Raw genomic sequence first — 12,238 nt, 5'->3', positions numbered from 1 at the left:
CTACAATGTGTTTGGCACTGTGCTACGTCTTCTGTTGCAGAACTCTAATCCTTACAGCAGCCCTGCAAGCCAGTTATTATTATTATTATTGCCACTTTATAGATGAGTCCGTTGAGGCTCAGAGAGCCTGTGTCTAAAGTCACTTAGATTTCAAGCATCTGAGCGAGAATTTGAACCCCCAGCCTGTCTTTGAATACAGTAACAACAACACTCATGAGACTGTCTAGCATTTATTGGGTACTTTCCAGACAGTGTGCTAAGCACTCAAAATGATCCTGTAAACCAGGTGTCGTTATCATCTCCATCTCAGTGATGAGGAAACTGTGACTTGGAGGTCAAGTAAACTGCTCAAGGTAATGGACTGAGGACAGTGCAGCCAGGATTTGGAGCCAGGTCCACCAATCTCTGTGCCTTCTCTCTCCCCACAATGCCCCTCAAGGAGAGGGCTGTCTAGAGTAAGCAGTTTAAGTACAAGGACTTTATTCTCTTTGTTCTGGGCTAATGCAACAGCCTCCTACTGGGACTTCTCTAGTTGCTTCTCCTCCAAACCTTCATTCACAGTCCATTGTTACTCTACTGACAGAGATAGTGTCCTAAAACTCAACTGTGGCAGAGGCAGCTAACTGTCCACCAAAAGTTCATGCTACACCTTTCAAAGGGGGCATTTATCTGTGAAAGGCACCAATCAGCCAGGTCCTACATTTCCCAGAGCACTTTGCAACTGCTTGAGACTGTGTAATTACTTCTCGAGGGTGGAATGCAGGCAGAAATGATGTGTGTTGCTTCTGGGCCAAGTGATTAAGAAGCAACTGTGCCTTCTCCACCCTCTCTTTCCCTGTCCACCAGCTGGAAGTGGGGGATTCCAAGACCTTCCAAGATTCCTCACTCTTACGCATTGTTGTGGACTGAAGTTTGTGCCTCCCCAAAAATTGATATTTATAGTTCATATTCATAATCAAATTCAAAATTCGTATGTTGAAATCTTAACCCAATGTGATAGTATCTGGAGATGGGCCCTTTGAGAGGTAATTATGGGTAGATATCAGGTCATGAGGGTGGGACCCTCATGAATGGAATTATTGCCCTTATGAAAAGAGGAGACACAGTCTCCCCTGTCCCACTCTGCTCTCTGCCGTGTGAGGATACAATGAGAAGACAGCTGTCTGCAAACCAGGAAATGGTTCCTCACCAGACACCAGATCTGCAACAGCTCGATCTTGGACTTCCCAGCCCCTAGAACTATGAGAAATAAGTGTTTGTTGTTTAAGTCACCCAGCCTATCTGTGCTTGGTTGTTATCACAGCCCAAATTGACTAAGACAGGGGTATAAGGAGGCTGGCTCCTAAATCACCATGTGGAAGAAGTGACCCAGCAGTCTGGAGCACCCATATTGGGCTGCTGTGTAAGTGAGAAAGACACCTTTTGAGGGAAGCCACTAAAATTTGGGGGTTTACTTATTACAGCTGCCAGGCTTACCTAAAGAATAATATATTCACTCCTGGTTCATATTGTTTTGTTTTTGTTTTTTTGTTTTTTTTTTTTTTTTTTTTTTGAGACAGAGTCTCACTCTGTCACCCAGGGTGGAATACAGTGGCGATCTTGGCTCACTGCAACCTCCGTGTCCTGGGTTCAAGTGATTCCCATGCCTCAGCCTCCCGAGTTGCTGGGACTAACAGACGTGCACCATCACACCCAGCTAATTCTTTTTATTTTTAGTAGAGACAGGATTTTGCCATGTTGGCCAGGCTGATTTCAAACTCCTGACCTCAGGTGATCAATCCCAAAGTGCTGGGATTACAAGCATGAGCCACTGCGCCCGGCCCTGGTTCTCCATCTGAAGAAAAAAACCCAAACTCCTGGCCATGGTCTGTAAGACCTTTCACAATCTGGGTTCCACCATCTTTCCAGTCCCATCTCCCACCCCCACCTTTAAAAAGAAAATGTGTTTAATCACAGAACTGCTCTGTTCCCTGATATAGTACAGTCTTCATACTCGTAGGTGTTTACACGTGCTGACCGTCTGTCTGGAACACTATCCCGCTCTTTAGAAAATGTTGATTCACCTTTCAAGACCCATTTTCCATATTACCTCCTCATTGAAATCTTCCCTTTCTGTAGCAGAGGATGTTGCACCCACCGAAACCTCCAAAGATGCACTTATCACAGTGCATTGTAATGATTTGTTCCGATATCTGATTCTCTGACCAGACTGTGGACTCCTCTGGGGCTGGACTTGTGGCCCATCAATTTTTGTATCACCAATGCCTTACAACACAGAAGGTGCTCAGCGAAGGCGTGGCTTCATGGATAAACTGGTAAACAACCACAAAGTCTAAAGTGTATACCCCAAGTTCTTCAGGGCTTAGCCTCAGGCATAAATCCCTCCACAGAGACGAAACTGGGAAGTCTGTTTCCTGCCCTTCAAAGACAAAGTGAGTCCTGGCACAGTAGCTCACACCTGTAATCCCAGCACTTTGGGAGGCCAAGAAAGGCGAATCACTTGAGGCCAGGAGTTCAAGACCAGCCTGGCCAACATGGTGAAACCCTGTCTGTACTAAAAAAAAACAAAAAACAAAAAACAAAAATTAGCCAGGCATGGTGGTGTGTGCCTGTAATCCCAGCTACTTGGGAGGCTAAGGCACAAGAATCCCTTGAATCCAGGAGGCAGAAGTTGCAGTAAGCCAAGATTGCACCACTGCACTCCAGCCTGGGTGACAGAGCAAGACTCTGTCTCAAAAAAAAAAAAAAAAAAAAAAAGTAATACAAGCCCAGGACCCCAGAGGGAGAAGCAATCCTGTGTCCTCTCTTGTCTAAAGTCCCTGAAAATTTCTCCCATGGCCTGAACCCAGATGACCCCTTAGGGCCCATTCCTAAGACAGGGAAGAGGATTGACGAGAAATGACAGATTCTAGACTTAAGCTGATTCATTCACCTGCTTCAAGGCCTACTGAGAGCAGAAGGCCTGGCCTCAGCCTCCTCCTGTGTAATCATGGGCTGTCTCCAGGGTCAAACAGGCCTGGGTTTGAGTCCTGGTCCTGCCATTACTCATGGGACTTGGACGTGTTGATCATATCCCTGTTTGAAAATAGGAAAATACCACTCTCAGGGTTGTTGTGAAGACCTACAACATTTCTTATAAGTTAGGCCTGACATTTTCTAACCTAAGGATGGGCCTCCCAGCCAGGACCTGGGATCCAGGGCATCACAGTCCCAGGACATCCTGTCCTCCTCCCTCCTATCTCCACCTCCACCACTGCTGAGGCCCTCTGTCTTCCCAAGAATCTCAGCTGCTTCTGCAATGAGTTTGTGCTGGATTTCTTTTTCTTTCACCAAGTTGTGAGTGGGGACATAGCTGAGACACTGGGGTTTCAAGTAAAGAAAGAGTCTGAGACTTGGAGAGATAGGGAAGGGAGGGATGACCAAGAAAGAAGGGAAACAAAGGTAAGACAGGAAAATTTAAAGACAGAGCTGGCCGGGCAGGGTGGCTCACGCCTGTAATCCTGGCACTTTGGCAGGCCAAGGAGGGCAGACTGCTTGAGCCCAGGAGTTTGAGACCAGCCTGGTAACATGGTGAAACCCCATCTGTCCAGAAAGTACAAAAAAATGTACATGGTGGCATATGCCTGTAGTCCCAGCTACTCCCAGCTGAGGTGGGAGGACTGCTTGAGCCCAGGAGGTTGAGGCTACAGTGAGTTGTGATCATGTCACTGCACTCCAGCCTGGGCGATAGAGCAAGACCCTGTCTCAAAACAACAACAACAACAACCAGAACCAAAGACCAAGACACTAAGGAACACAACAGAGACAGAAAGATGAAGACAAAACAGAGAAAGAGCAAGAAAGAGAGAAGCAGAAGTGGAAAGGTGCAGCCACGGAGAAAGTGAGTCAGAGGGGAAGGGGAAGGGGCTGTTGACCAGCCAGGCAAGGACAGGGACAAAGTGAAGGCCCCTCGGCCCCCAGCTGAACACAGCTTTCAGCCTCAGAGCCTTCTGCTGCTGAGAAAGCAAAGCCTCTTCTCCCTCATTCGAATGAATTTGATATTCAATCAATGTAAGATTAACTCGCCCAAGGTAAGGGGGTTTTTACATCTGTAAGGAAGTCAAAGACGATTATGCAGATGAGAAAATTACCCTGAGATGAGGAGCCTCTCGTATATGATAATTATGTGAAGGGTGGACTCCCACACTGATTAGCATATCTCCAAGACCAGACCCAGATGGAGGAGGCAGGAGGAGCAGAGGTCACCAGGAATCCCCCTCGGAGAGGTGGGTTGGAGATGTCCCAGCCCCTAATGGTCGTCTTTGGAGAAGAGGACACATCGCCACCATCAGTAAAGACTAACAGGAGCCTTGTTCCCACAGTGTCCATTGAAGCTGCCTGGGCCAGACCAGGGCCGCTCAAGCTTTAATACGAGTACAAAGCCCCTGGAGATCTTCCTTGGACGCAGGCTCTGATCTGGGGAGTCTGGGTGAAGTTCTGCCTTTTTCTTTTTTTTTTTTTTTAGACGACGTTTCACTCCTGTTACCCCAGCTGGAGCATAATGGCACAGTCTTGGCTCACTGCAACCTCTGTCTTCCAGGTTCAAGCGATTCTCGTGCCTCAGCCTCCCGAGTAGCTGGGATTACAGTCGCCGGCCACCACACTAGGCTAATTTTTGTATTTTTAGTAGAGAAGGTTTTTCACCACGTTGGCCAGGCTGGTCTTGAATACTGACCTCAGGTGATCCTTCTACCTCGGCCTGCCAAAGTGCTGGGATTACAGGCATGAGCCACCTCGCCTGGCCTTATCTTTTTTTTTTTTTTTTTTTTTGAGTCTCACTCTGTCGCCCAGGCTGGAGTGCAGTGGTGCGATCTCGGCTCACTGCAACTTCCACCTCCTAGGTTCAAGCAACCCTCCTGCCTCAGTCTCCCGAGTAGCTAGGACTACAGGTGCCCGCAACCATGCCCGGCTAATTGTACTTTTAGTAGAGACAGGGTTTCACCGTGTGAGCCAGGATAGTCTCGGTCTCCTGACCTCATGATCCACCCGCCTCGGCCTCCCAAAGTGCTGGGATTACAGGCGTGAGCCACCGCACCCGGCCAGGGTCTGCATTTCTAAGAAGCTCCCAGCTGATGCCAACGCTGCCAGTCCACAGGCCACACTTTAGAGGTCCTGGCTCTGTGGCTCTCACCCCTGGTTGTACCCTAGTCACCTGGGGACCATAAAAAGTGGACGAATGCCTGGAGCTCACCCCAAACCAAATCATTTAGAACCTTTAAAAGAAAAGCCTGAACACTGGATTTTTTTTTTTAAACAATGATTCTAATGTACAGCCAGGATTGACAGCCCCTGACTTGAATGGTGCCTGGAATCCGGAGAAGTCCGTGGATCTATTCCAAGTCTCCAGGGACTCTCAGGCCCCAAGACCCTCAGAAGCCAGAGGCCTGGGCCGGGGCCAGGGCAGGGGCTATGAAAGAGGCGGGGAAGAGCCAAAATTGGAATGAGTAGCCCAGCTTGGGAATGGACTGACGACACTGCCCTGGGTGTGCTGGGGAGCCTTGAACCACAAAAACCAGCTCTGGTATATGAAATACCCACTGTGGACTAAGCCCTGCACATGTATTCTCTCTGACTTTTAAATGGAGTTATTTTTAATCCCAATTTGACAGATGAGGAAGTTAGGCTCAGACAAGCAAAGTGATTTCCCCAAGGTTGTAGAGTTGGGATTTGAATCCAGCTGGGTCTGACCCGCAAAGCTCAAGCCGTTGCCTCCCACCCACTGGGGAGGGGTCCTGGGTGTAAGCTTATCCAAGGAAGTTAGTGGCTGGCCCTGGACCCTAAGGCCCGACTGAGCTAGGGGGTCCCTCCGGCCTGCTATGCCAGAGGAAGGCCGGCCTCAGCTGATGGAGGGGAGTGAGCAAGGGCTTGGAAGTCAAACAGCCTTGGGTTTAAATCCTGGGTCTTATGAGCCATGTAACCTTGAGCCAGTCATTACCCTCTCTGAGCATCTGACAGGCTCCTCCTTGGCCAACAGGGATGGTAGGACCAACTTCAGAGTATTGCTGAGAGAAGGAGATGAGGTCAGGTGTCTCATGTGTGTGCCATGGAGTTTGGGCAGGGTTTTCCTCTTTTGAGGGAATGGAGGTTGGCTGAGCCAAGGCGCAAAGGCTCTGGGACTCATCAGAGCCCACCTCTTCAGGGCTTTGGCAGGGTTGCCACAGGCTCCTCCTCTACTCTGGTGCGACACGGATGGTAACCTAGTGCTTTCCGAATGATGCACCGGGCCTGGGCCCAAACCTGTCTGAGTCTGGTCTGGGCTCATCACCAATATCCCACCATACAGACAGCATTGAGTGTGGCCCCTCTGCGTGGGAGACCTTGGGGTGCGGGCCCTAGCACCTCTCCCAGAGCAGATCCCCCATTACCTGTTGTTGGGCAGGGGTGGAGAGGCAGTGGGCTTAGAACCTTCCAGCACTAACCAGCCTTCCTGTCCTCTCCCAGGAATTCCCTTTGGAGAACCATCCTGTCTCCATGGCTGCTGAGTAAGGGTGTACCCCACACACGTGGCCCCTGTCCACTCACTGAAGTGTGCACTCTGCCTGGAAGGGGCTTCTTTGGTTAATTGCCATGAAAGCACTCTGTGTGGCATCAGTAAGGAACTTGCCTTCTGAGGGCCTCAGTCTCCAACTCTGTAAAATGGGGACAGTAATGGGCGCTCAGTGAAGGTTTGAGCCCTTCTTCCTCTGAACACACAACCTCTCCTCACCAACAATCCCAACCCCAGCACCCTTTTGGCTACCATTCACTTAAACAAACAGAAACCAGGGGCTGGGGTGTACTGACTCAGAGGTGGGGGGCACCCCAGTCCTCACCCTGTGTTTCTATTTCCATATTTTTCCCCAGAATCTTCCCCTCCTAGCCAGGCCAATGGAGGATGAGGACGAGGAGAAAAAGAAGGCAAAAGAAAAGGGGGCTACAGTGGTGGAAGCTGGGAGCTGCACCTGTGCCTCCATGTCTCTGTGACTGCGTTTCTCTGTTTTCTGTATCTGTGACTCTGTCCTGTCTCCCTCCCTCCCTCCCTCTCTCTGTCGTATACTTGTCTGGGCATCTGTGTGTGTGTAGAAGCGTATCACTGTAACTTTGTGCGTGTGCATGCCGTAGCTGTGTGTGTGTCTCCTGCTCTGTGTGTGTGTGGGTGTGTCTCTGTGGGGATGTGTGTATAGGTCTGAATGTGTGTGTGTGAAGCAGGGGGTTGTGTGTGTGTACATGTGCGTCTGGAGTCTATCGAGGTGTGTATGTTTGAACGTATGTCAGCATCTATGGGTGTGTCTGAGTGTGTGTCTGCATGGGTGCATATCAATGGTGTATGTATCAGTGTGGAGGGGTGAATGCCTGGGAAGGGATGAGTCAGCAGTGTGTATGTGTATCTGCAGGCACCTGTGTGGGTGTGCGACAGTCTGTGTGGGTGTCTGGGTGTGTCAGCATCTGGGAGAGAGGGGTTATCAGCATGGAGGGTGAGTGTGTGCAGATGACTGCGTGTATCTTCTCAGTACATGGGATGTAGGGGGTGTGTGTGTATCTGTGTCTGGGAGAAGTGTGTTGGTGCGGGGCGATGTGTATCCTGTGTGAGACTGGCGAGCATAGAGTAGTGTTCTGGGTATGAGTATGTGTGTGTCTGCACGGGAGTGTCAGTGTGTGGAGTATGTGTGTGTATCTCTGTGTGGGTCTGAATGGGTGTGTTTCAGTGTTTGAGGAGTGTGTATATCTGTGCATAAATCACTGTGAACATGTCTCAGTATCCTAAAGTAAGGCCGATGTGTGTCTGTGCAGGGTGTATGGGAGTGTGCGGCTGTGTCTGTGTGTGTGTGTCTCTGTCTGTGTATCTGTGTAAGTCTGCACCTCTCCAGCTTGGCTGGGCCCCGGCACTGTAAATCCATCAACTCCACATGATTTTGTCAATTCTGACAGCTAACTTCAACATGACGACAAATCTGGCCCCAGAGGATATTAAGCAAAGACACATGAGCCTATAATTTTCTGCTTCCACGTGTGAGATGCTATAATAATCAAAAGAAAATGAGTTTCTAACTACCCCAGCTCTTTGTGCTGTTGCCTTCATGCCGGCTGCACTAATTGAATCACCCGGCACCACTGTATCAATGGTAACTTGGGTATTGGGGGGTAATCAGGCGTGTGGGGGGGACCAGCTTGGAGAGGTGCGGGGGCTTTTGTGAAGGTCCCATCTGCCTCATGCACCAAAGCCGCCAGCCGCCCGCCCGCATTTGGCTGGACAAGGGAGTGACTGAAGGGCAGCCCCTCACCCAGGGGAAGGCCTGAGAGGGGATGCCTGGGGGAGGGGGCACCTGTACCCAGATGCTGCAGCTCAGGCCCCTTGGTCCCGGAAGGAGAATTGTACAAAAATAATAAAGATCCAGCTATGGAGATCAGCCTACCTGGGCTCAACCCTGGCTGCTGGCCTGTATGTCATTTGATTTCTGGGGCTTAGTGTCCTCATGTAGAAAGTAGAACCGCCAATCTACCTCACAGGGGCATAAACACAGATTAAGCACCTTCAGTTGCCTTGCAGAGAGGAGGCACTTGGAAGTTGTCATTATTTTTACTGTTACCAAATGTTGACAGTGCTTTCCCATGCTTTATCTGTTTGTCTCTTCACAGTGTGAAATAAGACTCATTATCCCATTTTTTTCCTGAAGAAACAGAGGCTCAGAGAAATTAAGTAACTTGGCCACTTGAGAGAGACACATCTCTCTCTACCTATAGTTGCAGGGGCTTGATCAGGAAGTGTGTGTGTTTTCAAAGAAGGAGGAGGAACAGTCCCTTATAACTTCTAGAAGTCCCCCTGACTGTCCTGTGACTCATTAAAAATCATAATCACTCACCTTGAGATAGCAGTTGCCAGGGGCACTTACTGTGTACTAACTCATGTAACCCACACAACGAGTTTATGAGGTAGAAACACAATTATCCCTGTTTTACAGATGAGAAGACTGAAGCACAGGGAGGCTAAGTAACTTTCCCAAAGGTCACGTGGTTCGTAGGTGGTAGAATTGGGCTTCAAGCCTGGAAAGTCAGTCTCCACAGTCCTCATTTAGATCTATCATTTGTCTTTCCTCTTAAAGATCCAGTTGTGCCCCACACTCGCTTTTGCCCCTCAAAGTGTTCTAAACTGAATCCCACATTTGTCTCTAAGAGCTGTCCTCTCTGTACCCAAAACCGTTCCTCCTGACGTCAGGTTGCAGAGTGGAATGGAAATCCCTCCATCCCCAACCTCACTGTGCACCCCCACATCAAGGCAGAAGATTACCCCACATTGCTCTCTAGCTCATGCCTTCCACTCTAGCTCACTACTTCTAATCAAACAGCAAGTGTTCGCCAAGCAGCCGTTTATATTCCTGGAGCTGGCTGGAGAACTGAGGGCTTCAAAGAGGAAATTATTTTAACTCCATACTTTTGTACGACAAAGCTTGAAGCAGTAGAAGGAGCACAGGCTTTGGAGACAGCCAGATATGAGCTCTGATTTTGGCACTGGCACTCACTAGCTGGGGTCCCTTGGGCTTGTGGCTGAACATCTCTGTGGCTCAATTTTCTCAACTACAAAATGGAGACATATTTCCCCCTAAGATCAGAAAAAGGGCAAGTATGTCTGCTCTTGTCACTCCTATTTTACACTGACCTGGATATCCTGCCCAGTGCAATACGACAAGAAAAAGAAATAAAAGACATACAGACTGGAAAGGAAAAATAGAAACCATCTTTATTCACAGACAACAGGAATGTCTTCATAGAAAACTCTAAGAATCAATCAAAAATAAAACTAGAACTATTAAGTTTAGTAAAATTTCATAATAGGTCAATATACAAAAATCAATTATATCTCTACATGCTCACAATAAACAATTGGAAGTTGAAATTAAAATAAGAACATTAATCCCACCTCACAAGATTCCTAGAAGGAGTCAAATGAAGTAATATTTATCTAGAAGTATTTTGCTTGTGTGCTTCCTGATAAGCTTTCTTGAGAGGTGAAGAAAGACTGAAAGAGAATCACACTCAATATCCATCCCCTTCTGTCTGCACCAAAACCACAGAGAGGGAGTATTTCTGATGCATCCTCAATGGTTGTGCCTATTGCAAATCTTAGGGCTTTATTTATTCACAATTTGGGAGAGGCGAGACCTGGGGAGATGGTTCATCAAATCTGGGGCTCCCTGGGGAACATGTTGTCATCAACACATGAACGTTGTCCACTATGGTGGCCTGCCCAGAGAGGGACAGAGAGCCACAGCCAGTGTGCACTCTTCCTCCTGTCCCTCCACCTGCTTTTTTGTCTCATCTTTATATTATCCTGCATACCTGCTGAACTTGGTCCAAAATGTACGATGCAACTTGAACAAATCTTAGGCCATCTGAAGCCTGAGTCACATCAGAAGAAACCCTGATAGTCTCCAAAAGCACTGTTTGGCAATGAAGCCTTTGCAAAACTCCTGAATAAGCGGCAAGGTGGGAAAAGAAACTAAGTCGTACAACAGACAGCAAAACTCTCTCCAAATCCTCTTCAGGTCTGTCTTTCCCCAAAGTGTCATAGGTCACTACACTCCCCCACCCCCTTTTTCCTTTGTCTCTCCTAAAACTCCAGTGCTGCTCTCTCTTGCCTCCAACTCTAGCTGACTGGATCGATTCTATTGTGATCCAGCCTTTTTTTTTTTTTTTTTTTTTTTTTTGACAGAGTTGCTCTGTCGCCCAGGCTGGAGCACAGTGGCATGATCTCTGCTCACTGCAAGCTCCGCCTCCCAGGTTCACACCATTCTCCTGCCTCAGCCTCCCAAGTAGTTGGGACTACAGGTGCCCACCACCACACCTGGCTAATTTTTTGTATTTTTTTAGTAGAGACGGGGTTTCACTGTGTTTGCCAGGATGGGCTCAATCTCCTGACCTCGTGATTCACCTGCCTCGGCCTCCCAAAGTGCTAGGATTACAGGCATGAGCCACTGTGCCCAGCCTGATCCAGCTTTTGCTGCTAACTTTATGCTCTTTCTTCAGTGAAGCATCTTCCACTTTGTATCCGTATCTATCACCTCGATCAGCTCAGATGTGGGAACATGGCAGGAGAAGAAAGACTGTAAATATTCACATCTTAATATTTTGGCTCCTGCCTCATCAGAAGCTTTCAAGTGGCTCTCAGCCTTGTAGGGGGAGGACAAGTATAGATGGTTACACCACACCACAGTGACATTCTCCTCGAGGCTGGTCTGAAGCACTATAGATGCAAAGTGGAGGTTCAATTCCTTCAGCAGCCGGGTGTCAGGAGGAGGCGACATTGAACTGGGGCTTGAAGGATGAGTAGGCACTCCCCTAATGAAGGGACAGAGAGGAAAGGGGAGAGGAGGGAGCAGCTACACTTTACCTCCTCACTTTGCATCCAGTATCTTCTTTTATTTTTGAGATGGAGTTTTGCTCTTGTTTCCCAGGCTGGAGTGCAATGATGCGATCTCGGCTTACCACAACCTCTGCCTCCCCAGTTCAAGCGATTCTCTTGCCTCAACCTCCCAAGTAGCTAGGATTATAGGCATGCGCCACTATGCCCAGCTAATTTTGTATTTTTAGTAGAAATGAGGTTTCTCCATGTTGGCCAGGCTGGTCTCGAACTCCCGACCTCAGGTGATCCGCCCGCCTCCACCTCCGCCTCCCAAAGTGCTGGAATTACAGGCATGAGCCACCGCACCTGGCCCAGCGTCTTCTTTACTACCCACCCTCCCAACAATAGTCTTGCGAGGTGGGTATACATGAATATTCCCATTTTACTGAATTGGAGACTGAGGCCCAAGAGGAAATGAACTCATCAAGGTCACCCAGAGAATAGTTGGAGCTGGTAGGACTTGAATTCTGGACTCTGTAGCTTCAAAGCCCTTCTGGTGGGCAGGTGAAGGGAGAGGAGAGAGAACTTCAAATAGCCCCTGTGGTGGGGGCGGTGGTGGAGTGAGGAGGCTCTGGCCCCGGGACGTACAGGTGAGACCAGTGAGGTGCAGTCAGTGTGTACAGCATGTCACCATTTGTGGCAGAGGCAGGAAAGACTATACATATTTGCTAATTATTGGATAAAAAGTCTCTGCAAGGACACCCCAGAATCTGGGGACACTGGTTTCCCTTGGGATCGGAACTGGGAGTTGAAAGGGAGAACCAGGACACTGGAGTAGAGGTGGGGGGAGACATTCCACTCTCTCTTTTATGCTTTTTGAAA

At 48.7% G+C, this 12,238-nt stretch overlaps 1 protein-coding gene across 1 annotated transcript in view; it reads right to left on the bottom strand.

Moving 5' to 3' along the window:
* The window catches only part of LOC119622100 (uncharacterized), a 76,220-nt gene that overhangs the window by 9,570 nt on the left and 54,412 nt on the right, over window positions 1-12,238 (bottom strand). The window lies entirely within an intron of this gene.

The sequence above is a fragment of the Chlorocebus sabaeus genome, chromosome 16, assembly GCF_047675955.1.
Source record: "Chlorocebus sabaeus isolate Y175 chromosome 16, mChlSab1.0.hap1, whole genome shotgun sequence".
In the NCBI taxonomy this organism is placed as follows: Eukaryota; Metazoa; Chordata; class Mammalia; order Primates; family Cercopithecidae; genus Chlorocebus; species Chlorocebus sabaeus.
Note: the sequence above shows the minus strand (reverse complement) of the source record. Positions and strands in the feature narration are given on the sequence as shown.